Below are 14,710 nucleotides of genomic sequence, written 5' to 3'. Positions count from 1 at the left end.
TATGTTTGTGTGCATTTGTGTGTCTGGAGCTCTGACCTTGGAACATCTTGTACTCTATTCTAAGCCCAGCTTCCTCTTAACATCCCGCGCCGCTGGACCAGTCACTTAATCCACCTGTGTCTTGAAAAATTAAATAAAATATAAAATGCATAACTTAGTCTGCTTCTGTTGTAAGTGCTCTATTACCCTTGGACCTGGTTTGGGTAGTGAAAAAAACTGCAAAAAAGTGTCATTTTTAAAGATAAAGATGAGCATTAGCTAAATAAACACAATATTTGAGAATAGCAACAGTTTTTTCGGAATATTGATCCAGGAAGTTTCTATCATTGACCGAGTGCAATTTACAAACGAAGACTTGGGCCCAGATCTACAAATGTCTTACACAACGCAACGCAGCAGCCAAGGGTAGTGAGCTGCTTTGCGTGGCAGCGAGAGAGCAGGAGAGCACCACATACAGAGATATAAGATTCTCCTCCCCTCTCCCTAGCACTGGTTCAGACTTTTCCTGCTGATTGTCACACACACACCTTTTCACCATAGTGCAAGGTGTGTGCGTGAGTCTAGCATAGGTTTTGTGCTGAAAGGGTACCCTTCCAGTACAAAATACTATGACTAGACACGTTTTAAAACTGTTCCTGCTTTGTATGCGCAGCAGACATGCATTGGTGGAATAGAATGGAGAAATGAAAAGATTTCTCCTTTTAACGCCTGCTTGCAGCAGCATTCTTTTTTGGAGCAAAGCCCTGTCTACTAATGTCAGGGCCATATTTATCAAAATGTAATGCCGCACGGTGCAGCAAGTCACTGTGCATGACACGGAAAGGAGAGGAATGTGCCGTATGTATCACAATACGGCGCATTCCTGCCTTTTCCCAGCACTGGCGCACAATGTGCAGCCTAGTGCCAATGCGAGCCCTTTTGCACTGTGGTGCAAGGTTCTTGCGTTTAAGCAGGATTGTTTTTGTACAAGAAGGGGTACAAGGATACGGCTCACATCGAAAGAAGAAAAAACGAGGAGAAATGAATATATTTCAACTCATTACGCCTCTCCGGGGAAGGCGCAGCATTTTCGCGCGTTCCCAGATCTTCCACTAATGGTAAATCTGGGAACGCGTCATAATCCATTGGTGTTGCATGGGAACCCACCCATGAAACGCCTCCCTGGGGCAGAGAAACGCAACGCTGCGATTTGCCCTGTATTGCATTACTCTGGATTTATGAAGCCACTCGGGGCTTTGCGTTGCTTGATAAATCACATCTTAAGGATGCATTGCTTTAGCACCACGCTGCACAGTGCAAAAGCAACGCAACCCCTTTATAATTATGGCTTTTCGTAGATAGGGTCTGCGTCAAAAAGCATGGGTGGTTGAATGAGAGCGCCCACGTACTGCCCATGTATCGTCCCCTTGATGCTTTAGTGACACAGAGCAGTGCCTTGCGCTGCTTTTCCTTCCAAACCAAGGCATTTACCAATTTGCGTTGGTTTGGAAATCCCAAATAAGGTTGTGCGTCGGGTTTGTGTTAAAAAACGAACGCAAACCTGACGCAAAACCTGTGTAATATGTTGGCCTAAGTATTTGACAGCACAAGTTCTTAGCGCCTTGCGCTCTAAAACAATATGCAGAGATATTTGTAAAGGCCTTGCACATGCGCCTTTGTTGTAAAACGACTCAGTGCACACATACAGCATTACTGACCGGCCTCGAGGTGCTTTGAGGCAGCTTCACTCAGGAGAAATGGGGATTTGTGTGAGGGTGCTCACAATAGCAAATAAAAGTATCACACTGAACAAGTGCAGGGTTAACACTAAAGGTCAGACGCAGAGTGACCCCCTCGTTCCTAGGAGCGCCGTGACCCCGTCCTTCCTGGCTCAGGTAGTCTAGGCGCTAGTGATTTGCTTGCCTCAATAGAGTGAAGCGCCAGGAGGATGTTGGAATGCTGGGGCACAGGAAGCGCTATATGCCAGGCGGCTCGCAGTAGACACAGGACCTGCAGGGCTTCTGTACCCTCCTCAGGTCAGGAGGACAAACGACTCGCCCTGCAGCAGGGCAGATCTGTGAAATGTGTGCAAACACTAACCGTGCACGTGTACATGTAATTTGCACGTTTGGTAAACCGCAGAGGGCACTGTGTTAATCTCCCCTCACTCCCACGGTTTTCATCTCTCACAACCGGTTATTTCTTCCCCTTTGACCTCTCTCGACGCTCCCCACACCACCCACACGTCCCCCTCGCGCCTCTGTCCTTTGTTGCCCTCCCCCCTCTCCATCACCTTAGTGCGTGTACGGCCTGTCACAACAGTTTTCTGAGTGGTGTCAGCGCTCGAGGCCCTGCTCGCATTATAAGGTTTCAGGACAGCCGTCTGGCGGGGCCGAAGAGAGCCGGAAGGTGGTAATAGAGCATGGGTTGGGCCTGGAGGGCTGGTGGGGGAGGGGGGCACAGACTTGAAGATTAACAAAGAGAATTAAGCTGTCTGCTTTCATTCCACACCTTTGTTGTCAAGCACAATACAGGTGAAACCCGCTCAAGTTACCCGACCCGGCCCTGCGGTCACCAGAGGCGGGGCGGGCAACTCTCGCACCACAGGGGGTGGGGGGGGGGATCACTTACTGTACCTGCGCCAGTGTTATTCTGCCGTAAGGCTTGGCCAGTCTGGGAAGGGCAGAGAAGGGAAAAAACTCTTGTCTCTTTTCTGTGTTCCGTCATTCCCAGAGAAGGCAAGGGCAGTGTCCGCTTCTCATGCTCAGCCTCTGGTAGCTTCCCTCCCCCCCCCTCTCTCTCCTTATTCCTCCATCTCTTTCTGTCGCTGTCTCGCTTATCCTTAGGTGCTGATTTCAAAAGACAGCTGTTACATACTCTCTCTTGCCTCTCATTTTCTTTATTTGTTCCCCGTGAAATGGATCCAAAAATGAGCAGAACACTTTAGCTGGAAATGTCCTCATTTTCTGACAGGGTTCTATTCCAAAGTACAACCTCGGGACGGAGAGAACAAAGTATCAAAATAAGAAACATTATTAAATAACCAAATAAAGCAATATACAGTGGTCAGCAGATAGGCCAAATTGTTATTTACACCCATTCACCTTAGCGCTGCTTTACAGAGTTTTCCAGTGAAGCGCTACTTTCTTTTTATCTTCTTTCCTTGAACAACATTGTTTTCCCAGGGTGGGGAAGTGCACCATTCATAAAGGGACTGCAATACCTGGTTGAGGGGTGGACTGGAAAACGTTTAATATGAGCGCTTTCAACTGTTTTAATTATTTTAGCCTATAAAATGTGTACTGCGGCTCTGTGTTGAGGGATTTGGTCTTTTTTAAACCAAACTGCTTATATTTTATAATGATATAAGCAATGGACATTGAAACAGCCCTTCCTAGTCCTGTAGTCATGTCCAAAACTTTTCAGGCAAAATCACTTACTGATTTCTGAATAATGAGTTTAAAACATTTAGGGTAACCTTGTTGTTCCTGCTTACATTTCACCTACTTTGCTCATCCTTGCATTCAGTGTTTGCTTTTTACAGGGTGTTGTTACTTTTTTTCAGGTAGCATCTTACTCTTGTCCAATGCATAATTTGATTTGAGTCTCAGCACAATTGGGTTGTAGCTGAAGGCAGTGCCAGTTTAACCCAGTGGGGCAGTATGGTGTTCAGTGGGGGACAGGATGTGGCACTCTGGCAAGCGCTGCCAAATTTGGAACTGGAGCACCATTTCCAGCCTTCATGGCCAGTCCACCAGACCACACCCCTGACAAAGCTCATTCCTATGCTACACATTAGAAGGCCAGATAGACCTTAGAAGCCCTGGTGTCTTAGTACCAGCAGGTGGACCCTAATGGTGGCAAGTGTGGGTTAACCTTGAAGGCCTGTCCACCACAATCCAGCAGTTCACCTCCAGTCTTGCGAGCAGGCATACGAAGAAGCACACACTAGAGCGACAGTGACTCTGTCACTGAGGTCACAAGACCCTTGAGGCCAGTCCACCTTGTCATTGGTACCTCCATTGGACTTTTTCAGCACTAGTAGTGCAACTTACCAGGGGTTGGTAATGTTGGATTTGCATGCACATTACACTCAGGGGGTGATTATAATGGTGGTGGGACTGCCACATCACTGCATCGTTGACAGTCCCACCACCATTGAAGACTGTATTACTGCCCGCTATATTCCAATGGAGGGCGGTTCCCTGCACTGGGAGAGACCGATCACCACGCACACTTCTCCCTTCCAAAGGGAAGGGAGAAGGCTAGGATCCTTGTGTCTTGCAGAAAGGAGAGAAAAGGGTGTATCTGCTCTTCAGGAAGGATATACAATGCAGAAAGGGCCGGAATAGCCACTCTGGCATTTAATCTGTGGGCTGCAAGTTAATGATGCTTAATTTAAGTTGGTGTCTGCAGGTGAGGCGAACTGTATTCTTTGTTAGAGACCGGTACATTATTTAAACCATCAGACTGTAAAACTGAACAAGAGAAAGGCATCAAGAGTTGTTGGCAGAAGGAGGAAGGGAAATATGGAAAACAGAGAATAAGGAGAATGCAAAGATGAGAAAGAACCTGGAAGAGTGAGATAATGTGGAGGGAGAGTATGTTGGTGGATCAAGGAGGCAGGAGATGAAATCAGATGGACAGCCTTGGTAGTCAACAACCCAGCTCCAACACAGATTCACTCACTACCACCCTTTAATAGTGCTGCCCAAGTCTCCATACCTACTCTCTCAGAAGCATTCAATTAGTTATATAGCGCCACTCATACCAGTGCAGGGTGTCAACACTTACATCATTCACACTACACAGAGGCAGTCAATCATAGGTGTGTAAATCTGTGAATAGGAAATGTTAAATAAAACTACAGGGTGTAGGAGTCACATGTCATCCATACTTGTAGACAGTATTGTTTAAGAGTGCTTGGTCTGGATGTTGGAAGTGGGTTAATAGTAGGGGCAAATGTATATCTGTCCCCGGCAATAAGGACACTACCTCAATATATAGCTCCATACCAGTCTTTGAAAATTATTCTCATGCTCAACCCTTGCTAGCTTGGCTGTTAGCAGGTATGTAAAGCATTTAAAAACACCAATTCAGTAAATAATTAAGACACAACACAATAAAAATCCAACACCAATTTATAAAATTAAAAAATATTTTTTTCTTTAAAATGAAAAAAACCCAATGCAGGGAAACGGGAATATGACTTTTAAATTTTTTTGCATGATATAGCACATAGAAATGTATATCCCCTATCGGTACATCTGGTCATGCTGGATCTGCTCAAAGTCAAAGTTTCAGGCCGACCACGATGAAGCCCTGCAGGGGCTACTCCTTGCGGTAGGTCTCGCTCAAAGTTTTTACCTTCTGACTTGGAAACTTTTCTGGAGCTTTTCTTCACGGGGTCCGTCGAAGCTCTCAGCCACCCCTGATTCCGTGAGGGTTCACCAACTTGACTTGCAACGAACTCCCAGTCAAACTTATGGAAGTCCAACCTGCGGAGCTTTCCAGCGGTATGAGCTAGGGATGCAGGCTGGCAAAACAGTTGATGGTGGGTGGCTTGGCTCTCATGGTTGGCCCGGTCACCTTTTCTAAGTTCAGAATTAGAAATGTTTGCAGAGCTTTTTCTTGCAGGTTCCCTCAATACTTTTCACTAGGCTGGATTCGGTGAGGGTTCGCCAGCTTGGGTTTCTACCTATGCCCGATCAAACTCTGGAAGTCGGACCCCTGGAGCTTTTCAGCCGGAAGAACGTGGGCGGCAGGCCAACTCATGGTTGATGGTTGTCGGCTTGGCTGGCCAGAGTGAGTCGGTCCACTTATAGAGCTTTTTACCAAAGTTGCTCCAAACTTCTCCAAACCTCTGGAACTTCTTCCTGAAGTTTTCCAAAGGGTCTCAAAGTGTCCAAAACGTACTCCACGGGTCTGGAATCTCCAAGATGGTCCTTGAAATGGACTTCAGTTACCACAATCCACTTGGACAAACCCCTTTCAAATTCACTGGTAGTTCTCCAGGCTGGGGATTCTTTGTGGGCCAGGTTATCTCTGTTAACCTTCAGCTTGCAGGGAGTCCACTCTTTAGTCCGTTTGAAGCAAGGTAGTCCATAGGACTGTAATTCCAGATTGTGCAACAGGCACAATCTTCAGTCCAGGGCCTGGTTGGTTCAAATCAAACTCCTCAGCAGGGACCCTTCTTCTCCCAAGTTTGAAGCAGCATGATCTGAGAGGCGTTGTCCCTTTCAGATACTTATTCCAAGTTCTCTGGGTCAAGAAGGAGGACACTCCTGTCCAATGAGGTGCAGGGCAATGCTCCAGGGTGTGACCACATCCTCTAAAGTGGGGCATTATTTCCCCAAAGAGAGCATAATTTCTCCAAAATTCATCATGGCTGATTTTCCAGCAGAGAGAGCAGAACTAACTCAACCAGCCTACAGTATGGCTTCATATACCTAGGTCCACTCCCCTTACATCTGGGAATTCATCCTTAATCCCCCCATCCGGCTGTGGGTGTGTGCATTGTGGTCTCTGAACACACGCCCACCCACATGCCCACCTAAATGTTTTTTACCTGGACAACGTTGTCAGGCTGCATGCGCCTGTGAACGCACACGCCCACCCACACGCCCAGCTTTTTTCTACGGGGACAACGCTGTCAGGCTGCATGCATCCCTGAACGCACACGCCCACCCACACGCCCCCGACACAGCAACGCCCACGCCCACAAGGGAATACTTTACCCCTAATGTTGTTTGTCGTTTGTAATTTATATGGTGGCCAGATGTATAGCCTATGTCCATCTCCTCAAACTCCCCTTTCCAATGGTGTATTGTGTGTTCTGATTGGAGCTGTACTTCTGGAGTTTACCCGCCTCAAAGGTTCCCAGTTCTCGCTTTATAATAGTAGTATAGATATATATATATCAATCCTACAATGTTCTGTCTTGAGAACCCCACTTTCTGGGGGTTACCCCTGGGTGATTTCCTTAGCCCCCAAGGAAACTGTGGCCATTGTGGAGAAATTACTTGCCAGCCACTCGCCTGAGATGTACTAAGTTATACCTAAAGGTGTCAATGGGTGCTTAAAATATGACAAACTTCACAATGACTCTCTTGATTTTACACTGGGTGATCTGGGGGAGGGGCGCCTGAACCTCTACAAACAGTACACACACATAAACCTTATCATTTTATAACAAATTGCATTTATGTGCAATTCTTCTGTAAAAGGGAGTGAGTATTACCATCCTATTAATGAACAACTCAACAATTATAAATATTTTCAGAGTGAATAAGAGACATACCCCAAATAATGTTAATCAGACATCCACAAGCAATTAGAATAAAACTTCCTATTTGCATTGTGGCATTATGCTGTTGTTATTAGAGTACCCTACCTTTTTTAAATACCATTTCCTCTCATGGATCAGGTGTGTGCCTGCTCGCTTGGCGCACCCTGTTTGCAACACTGAGCTCTAAACACTGCTCTCCTTCAAAGCATCTTTTAGTGCATGGAAATATTCGTTCTTGTTGAGCTGGGAAGGTGAAGCCTGCTATAAGTAGGTCTGTAATTCGTGTAATTTGGGACATTTCGTGTTGCACTTGTATCGTGAAATTACAGAAATAATGCCTTTACACCATGGCACGCAACTGTGCGCCATTCGTTGTAAAAAATGTCCACAAATGACACTCTTGGTCAAAATGTACCGGGAATTTACCGGGAATGTCCAGTAACAACACAGCGCGGGCAGACGTTGTTCATTGTGCTTTGGTTTTTTGTACTAATTGTTTATTGCGAAATGCACCCTTGCATCAACAATTGACGTGAGGACGCATTTAATGCTATTACATTGTTCTACGTGATGCATTTGTATTTCATATAGTTTCCCGTAATTTTGCCCAGATTTCTTGCAATTCCATGAAAGCAAATTATGTTAATTTTGCGCACCCATAACTATGATGTCTTTCTACAGAAAATAACTTGCCTGAGAGCCACAAACAAAGCTACTATTCTTCTAAATATTACATTTCTGTTTCACTGAAGCAACCCAGAGAACAAGATTTGCACACTCAACACATTCCAGAACTAAACGAAGAAACCTCTCATTTCTTTTAATGCTGCTAATCGGATCTGGGGTACCCATGCTAAGTGAGCGCCCTTAATGCAATATTTGTTGGATCATATTAGCATGTACTGAGGCTTTTAATGTATAGTAACACTGTCGAACACATGAGGAAGACTGCAGCTAATATTGTGGAGTCAACGCATCCACACGCTGAAAATGTAGTACCGGACTGCAGCACACTTTAATGGCGGCAAGAAATTACCGAAGACCAATGGATCTTAAGGGGAAGGTGCCTGATCCCATTTATGACATGAATGCACATATCTGCCATTGTTTAAGAAGAAAAAGAAGCAAGGAGGTAAGTGTCAGGATAGTCAAACCCGGCCCGAAGGTATCAGAGCACTTTACATGAGCACTCAGTCCGCCAAAGTTCCCCGCGCTTGACCTACCTCAGTTCGCTCCAGTCTGCCAAAGTTCACCGCTCCTGTCTGCCGCTCCTCCCCGCGCTTGTGATAATTTCAGCACGCACGTCGTTAGCGCACACGGCCGGTGCTACTTCCAAGGGACTACATTTTTTTTAACATATATTTTATAAAGAATGTATATTTTTTTGTGGTATATAGCCTATGTCACTCTGCAGACCCTGACAATTCCAATGATGTATTGGGTGTTTGGATTGGCGTTGTGGTTGCCGAGTTTACCCGCCTCAAAGGTTCCCAGTTCTTGCTTTATAATAGTAGTATAGATAACCTCTTGCAATGTTAACCTATGGGCTGGGAATCTGCAATGGAAAAATTAACTGGCCAATTTCTCCAATACCAGGGCCTGTATAAGGATCCTCCTTATACCTACAGGACCCTCACCTATAGAATACATAGGAAAGACTTTAGGGGTTCTGATTATATCAGAATATTGCAGATCCTCACTGCTCCTAGCACAAAAGCCGATTTTGGGAAGCACTATACTACAATGTAGGCAGTGAAATGTGCAATTTCACTAAACCCAGGGCATATAACACTCATTTTATAAGGGCCCTCCTTGTAGATACCTGACCTCTAACCCCTAGGACACCTAGGGGAACCCCTGGGGATACCTAATATGCCCCAATGTTGTAGTTTATCAATTTGTAAGTGCCCTAAACCCAAAAGTCAAGATTGGGCTCAATTTCCATTTTAAAAGCAGTCCTCCAACACGGGACTGCTTTTAAACTGACCCCAGGCTACAGCAGTGCACACATGCAAGAGCAGTAAGGGGTTCTGGCCTCTAAACCACTATGCCCTAATATATACTATGCTCTTAAAGGTAGTTTCAATCCCCATATTACGTACTAGGGCCGTATAGGAGAGGTCATGTCAATCATGGAGGTACCCTAACCCATAGTGCACACAAGTGTATGTAGGTGTTTTTACTGTATTTGTAAGTGTCTCTTTCAACATAGCACTGGCCCTGGGCCTGGTTAGTCAGAGGCCAGGGTCAGTCAGAGTCAGGTACCACCAGTACCAGTCAGCAAAAACTTGGGGAGTGCCCAGGGCACAGATTGCTTTGCAACACTAGAGAAGCACAAACCCAGAATTTAAAACATAACACCATGGTTGGGGGTTCTCTTTAATAATCGGAATTGATTTCCATCCTAATGAACCCATTTTCAAATTTTAGGATAATGAAAGACTGGGTAAAAATCATAACGTTCTGTAAATGTAAATGTAAATGTATTGGCATTTATATAGCGCACTACTTACCCGTAGGGTCCCAAGGCGCTTCGACCGCTGCGAAACCCTTCCTGGCTTCCCTGAGAGATGGTCCCTTAATGGGTATCTCCAGGGTGAGTCCAGGCATCCCCGGCGGTCTGGTGGGGCCGTTAGTGAAGATGAGGCAAGCTAATGCCCAGAGTTGCCGAGTGTGATCGCTGATCAGAGTGGGCACCGAGGCGAGAGAATTATCGAGTCCGCTGACCCTGGTCCAGAAACCTGCCGCGCCGGGAATCGAACCCTGGTCCCGGGCCGTCCTCTGCTCTCGGGTCTGCCGCCTCTAACCAGTGAGCCACACTACTTCATGATTCTAATCTATACCTTGCAGTTTTCATGCAGCTCTTTGATGACGGTGAATAGCTCACTGTTCAGTGTTAGGATTTTAACTTATAAACTGCAAATAGCACAAGAATCCTCCAGAGAAAGGCAGTAACTCACTGACCTGTTTACAATATATGCATTTTGTGATCTGCGTGGTACACGATCTTTGTAGCAGGTATATTACCCCACTGTGGCTACCTTACCATGAGTCAAAACTTCCAGTACTCAGACCTCTGATCTCTCTCAAAAACGATCATTAATCACCGAAGTTATCTTCACATTTTTATTGTTGCATGAAAATTTCTGGAGACCAGGAATGCAGCAGCAGGTACTTTTCAATCCATAATGCACTTGCAAACCCAACGACCCCACCCTAAGTCAGCATCCTTTTTTGCTTGGTGCATGAAGATGCAAGATTCATATACATTTTTTTTTAACATTTGGTCTGATTACTATGTGAATGTAAACAACAATAAAGCATACATGCAAACGGTGACTACATGCCTGCTTTTCTCAATATTTCACTTCAAAACGATGCGAATGTATTTGTTTAACGGGTGGTGATTTGTATAGGGTCAATGGAAAATCCACAAGGTTGTCCCTGTCCCACCCTGAATTTTAGTGTCTCCTACGCCCCTGTGCGCCACAACGGGCTTTAAGGCGCTTGTTGTCGATTACTGTGGATAGCTATCCTGCGCCAGGTCAGGAGGCCTGCCCTCAGGTACCACGAGACAAGTGCGTCACTGCAATCAGCAAACAATGTGGTTCACTTCAATCAGCGCACAGTGTTTGGGGGCAGCGGGTGTCCTTTGACCTCTGCGGTGGGATATGTGTTTGTGAGCCAGTGTTGTACCGCCCTGCCACCCCGGGGGCTGGTTAGTTGCTAGGCACCTGCTGACACATTTAAAGGCCTGAAAGTCGTTTAGTGGTCGCCAGGGGTCGCAGTTGTGACCCCCGACTTGCTCCTTGTGACCTCTGGCATTGTCTTTGCGACCCCTGGTCTCAGAGGAGGTGAAAGCAATGCCAAGAACAGAAGGTAAAAAGTTTTTAAGGAGCACTGTTTACTTCCGGCAGCCCCCACGGGGGGGGGGGGGTGGGGGGAGGGGATGGGGGGGTGTTATACTTTCAGCTCGAAATAAATAAAAGCAGAAGGGCAATGGCACTCTCCAGAGCACAAATGAAGCAACTTATACCTTTGTAAAAAGTGACTGCAGCTTCAGTTAAACTGAATAATGCTAACGCGATAGTTCCTTACATGTGATCATAAATAGTGCGGGGAATGAGATTTTAATCTCTTTTATGAACTTATCTCATTCGACAATTTTTGGACCGTTGGTATCTGTCATTGAGTAAAAGACAACCCTCATATAGGTAAAATAAACCCCAAATACGGACACCACTCTAAAGAATCACTTACAACTGTTAAAGTTTAAAAGGTTTAATATAAAATTAAGAAAAGTTGCACATACAATCCTCTCAGGATCAAATTCATCAAATATATCGGAACCAAAAGGAACATGTATTCCCTAAAGAACCTCAGTCTACAAACAAATACAATTAAAGTCAGTTCCAAAATCAGCAAATTAAAAAGAATCGATATGAAGTGGTTCTTCTGCGTCATCTGCAGTAAGAGAAAAAATAATCAAGTTAAAACTGTCCCTACTCTATACTATGTGACATTCCTACTTCGCGAGTTTCTTCCCTAAAAAGGTGTCAGCAGTTTGACTTCCAAAGAAGTTCAAACTCTCTTAGCCTCTAAAGGAATCCTAAGTTTCAGAAGCAGTACCCTCTCTGCCTACCCATCCGCTCTCTAAGGGTCCTCGGCCTACTGCTCCCTTGCGCTCTGATCTCTCTCAGCGCATCTGCTCAAGGCATCTACCCTTGCCTTCGCTCTCGCCTTCGCCTATTGCTAATTGCTCTCTCCTCCCCGGGGTGCTGTCCCTAAAATACACAATCACAGTGTGGGTGAAACGCCCCTTGACGCCCACCGCGGACTTTCCCCGATGATGTCAGCTTCTGGCTTCTTCCATTGCTTCATTTCCTTGCGTCGTCCGTTAAGTTGACCCTTCTCCTTAGATGTCATCTTCATCTTCTTGTTGGTGACTTCGACTGACACTTTCAGATCAAAAGTCAAATAACCTTAAACAAGACTTTAACTTTACATTGTTGATTCTTGACCCTTCTAGGTCCTGTGAATGGTCTTTCCAAAACACGACTCAAATTCCAAGCGTCTCTTCTCACGTTTAAGCAATAAGCCCCGTCCGGCATTGTCACCTTAAATCTAACAAGTGCTAGACTTCTTGGCTCTCACGTCCACATCAAACTATTCACGACTCCTGTGAGTCCACTAAATTACATACACTGGACTACGCTCCTGCGAACTCTTGGTCAGTCAGGTTATAATCACAAATGACCTAAACTCTTCCAGCATTCCTACAAACTTCTTCTACACAGTATAACCTTTAGCACACATTTATATATTCGCTTTTAGTAAACCCTTTCCTCTATATGAATACAATTTTACATAGAATATATAATACATAGAGTACGAGGTTATATGCTTGTTCGTTACATCGTCATGTTTTCTCCGTACATTTCTCCACGTTATATTTCTCCACGTTATTTCCTCCACGTTACTCCATTTAAATTTACACACGTACATGAATTCTACTTTGCACGTTCTACATTTCGTGAGCATTTCTACACATTTCTACATTAACCCATTATGTATACGGGCCTTCTAAATCTAATGCATGTTTAACAGTAAATACATTTACATTTCCTATACCATGTTATCACTTTCCATTGACTTTATGCTATAGTCGTCAATTTCACGTTACGATATACATTTCATTCCTACGTTTATAATATATGCGTCTAAATATGGCTAAGATATACGTTTTATTCAAATTGCGCTCTCTCAGTTCCCCCCTTGGATGACTTTTAGGAGTCATCACTAAATGCAATTTGAATAGCACCTTTTATACAGAACTAGTTACAACATTTTCTCTTTTTATCGATTCGAGTGCTCTCAGACTTTTATACTGTTGATCTTGTAAAACAGCTAGTCTCCTTTCTTGATCTCTCATTGATCTTTGTAACCGGTTCGACCTATACCATTTATATAGTTTCACTAATCCTAATAATGTAATTATGCAAATTAATACTATTAATACAGGTTTTAATATATACCATACTATACTTTTGCCAAGGTTAGCAAACCAACTTCCAACCTTTCCTACTCCATGTCCTACTTTTTCCCAAACATTTATTTTCGACAAATCTTCGATTTCTTGATGAATCTGTGTAATGTTGCTTATGACCTTCTCAAGTGGTTTTGAATTATCAGGAATATAAGTACAACATTCCTGAACCTTCAAAGCCTTACAAACTCCGCCTTCTTTTGCTAATATTACATCTAGAGCAAGTCTGTTCTGAAGAACCATTGCTCTGATCGATTGCATCTCGCCTTCTACTAGCATTAATGACCTTGCAGTACTTGCAGACAATCTATCTACAACTGTAGCTAGTCTCCTAATCTTAACATCGTTAAGAATTAAACCTAACAATGGAAACATCGCTCCAAATACATCTCCTACTACCTCTGCATCTCCTACTTCCCTTTTCGTTCTCGTCGAAGCTTTTCCTTCTATGATCGCTAAATCCCTTGCATGATATATTTTGGGGAAGACAATTGCCAAGTAACACGAACCATACCAATTGTCAGGCAGTTTTACATAGGCATTTCTTCCACATACAAAATACACATTCGGAATAGCTTGCATCCCTTTCATAAAATCTTTTGTATAATACTCTAACTTAAAAGCATGCTCGCAATTAACTTCACCTACAAATTCGCTCTCATAATATGTCTTGCTTCGAGCTAAACATAACTTTCCCTTCTGCGTTCTATCCAATGCTATTGGACCATTGCTACCTTTCTTTTTATGTGCCTTCTCTTCTTCTGTCCAGTCTGTTTTCCATTGTCCTGACATTTTTAGAATCTTCTGCCTTCTGTATCGGTCATCTACTTGTCCTATGAACTTTTTCTCTACCTCTGACACTTTGCAAGTCAGATTATTTCTACGTGCATATGATGTATCTAATGTATCCCAAGGAAGAAAGAATTTTTTTTTTTTTTTTTTTAAATATATTTTTATTGCAGAGTTATAAACAGCAGGAAAAAAGTAATCAGCCAGTGCACTTGCGGGCCCCCCCCTCCAGTAACAGTTCACAGTTATACACAGCCATTCAGCCCGCATCCCGGAGGCCGGGCGGCATATCAGACCGCTCCGTAGGAGCACAACACAGTGCACGTCCCATTGGGACCCTGGCGAAAGATCGTTTCATGTATCTGCTTTTACCCCTCCACCCGCAACAACATTCCCGTCAGCCATCTCCGAGGTATCAACGTAATCGCCCCCATCGGGGCCTGCTCTAGGCTATTCGGGCCTTCGTGCCAGGCCGTTCCAACCAATCAAACCGCCCACCACTCAATACCCCCAGTCCCAGTAGGTCCGAGGCCTCCACCAGCAACCCTCCCAACGGCTTCCGGCCCTCCCCAACTCCCCCTACAACTAACCCCCCCAACGTCCCCCCC

This window comes from Lissotriton vulgaris, chromosome 4_1, assembly GCF_964263255.1.
Source record: "Lissotriton vulgaris chromosome 4_1, aLisVul1.2, whole genome shotgun sequence".
Classification (NCBI taxonomy): domain Eukaryota; kingdom Metazoa; phylum Chordata; class Amphibia; order Caudata; family Salamandridae; genus Lissotriton; species Lissotriton vulgaris.
The sequence above is the reverse complement of the archived record's forward strand: the minus strand, read 5'-3'. Positions refer to the sequence as shown.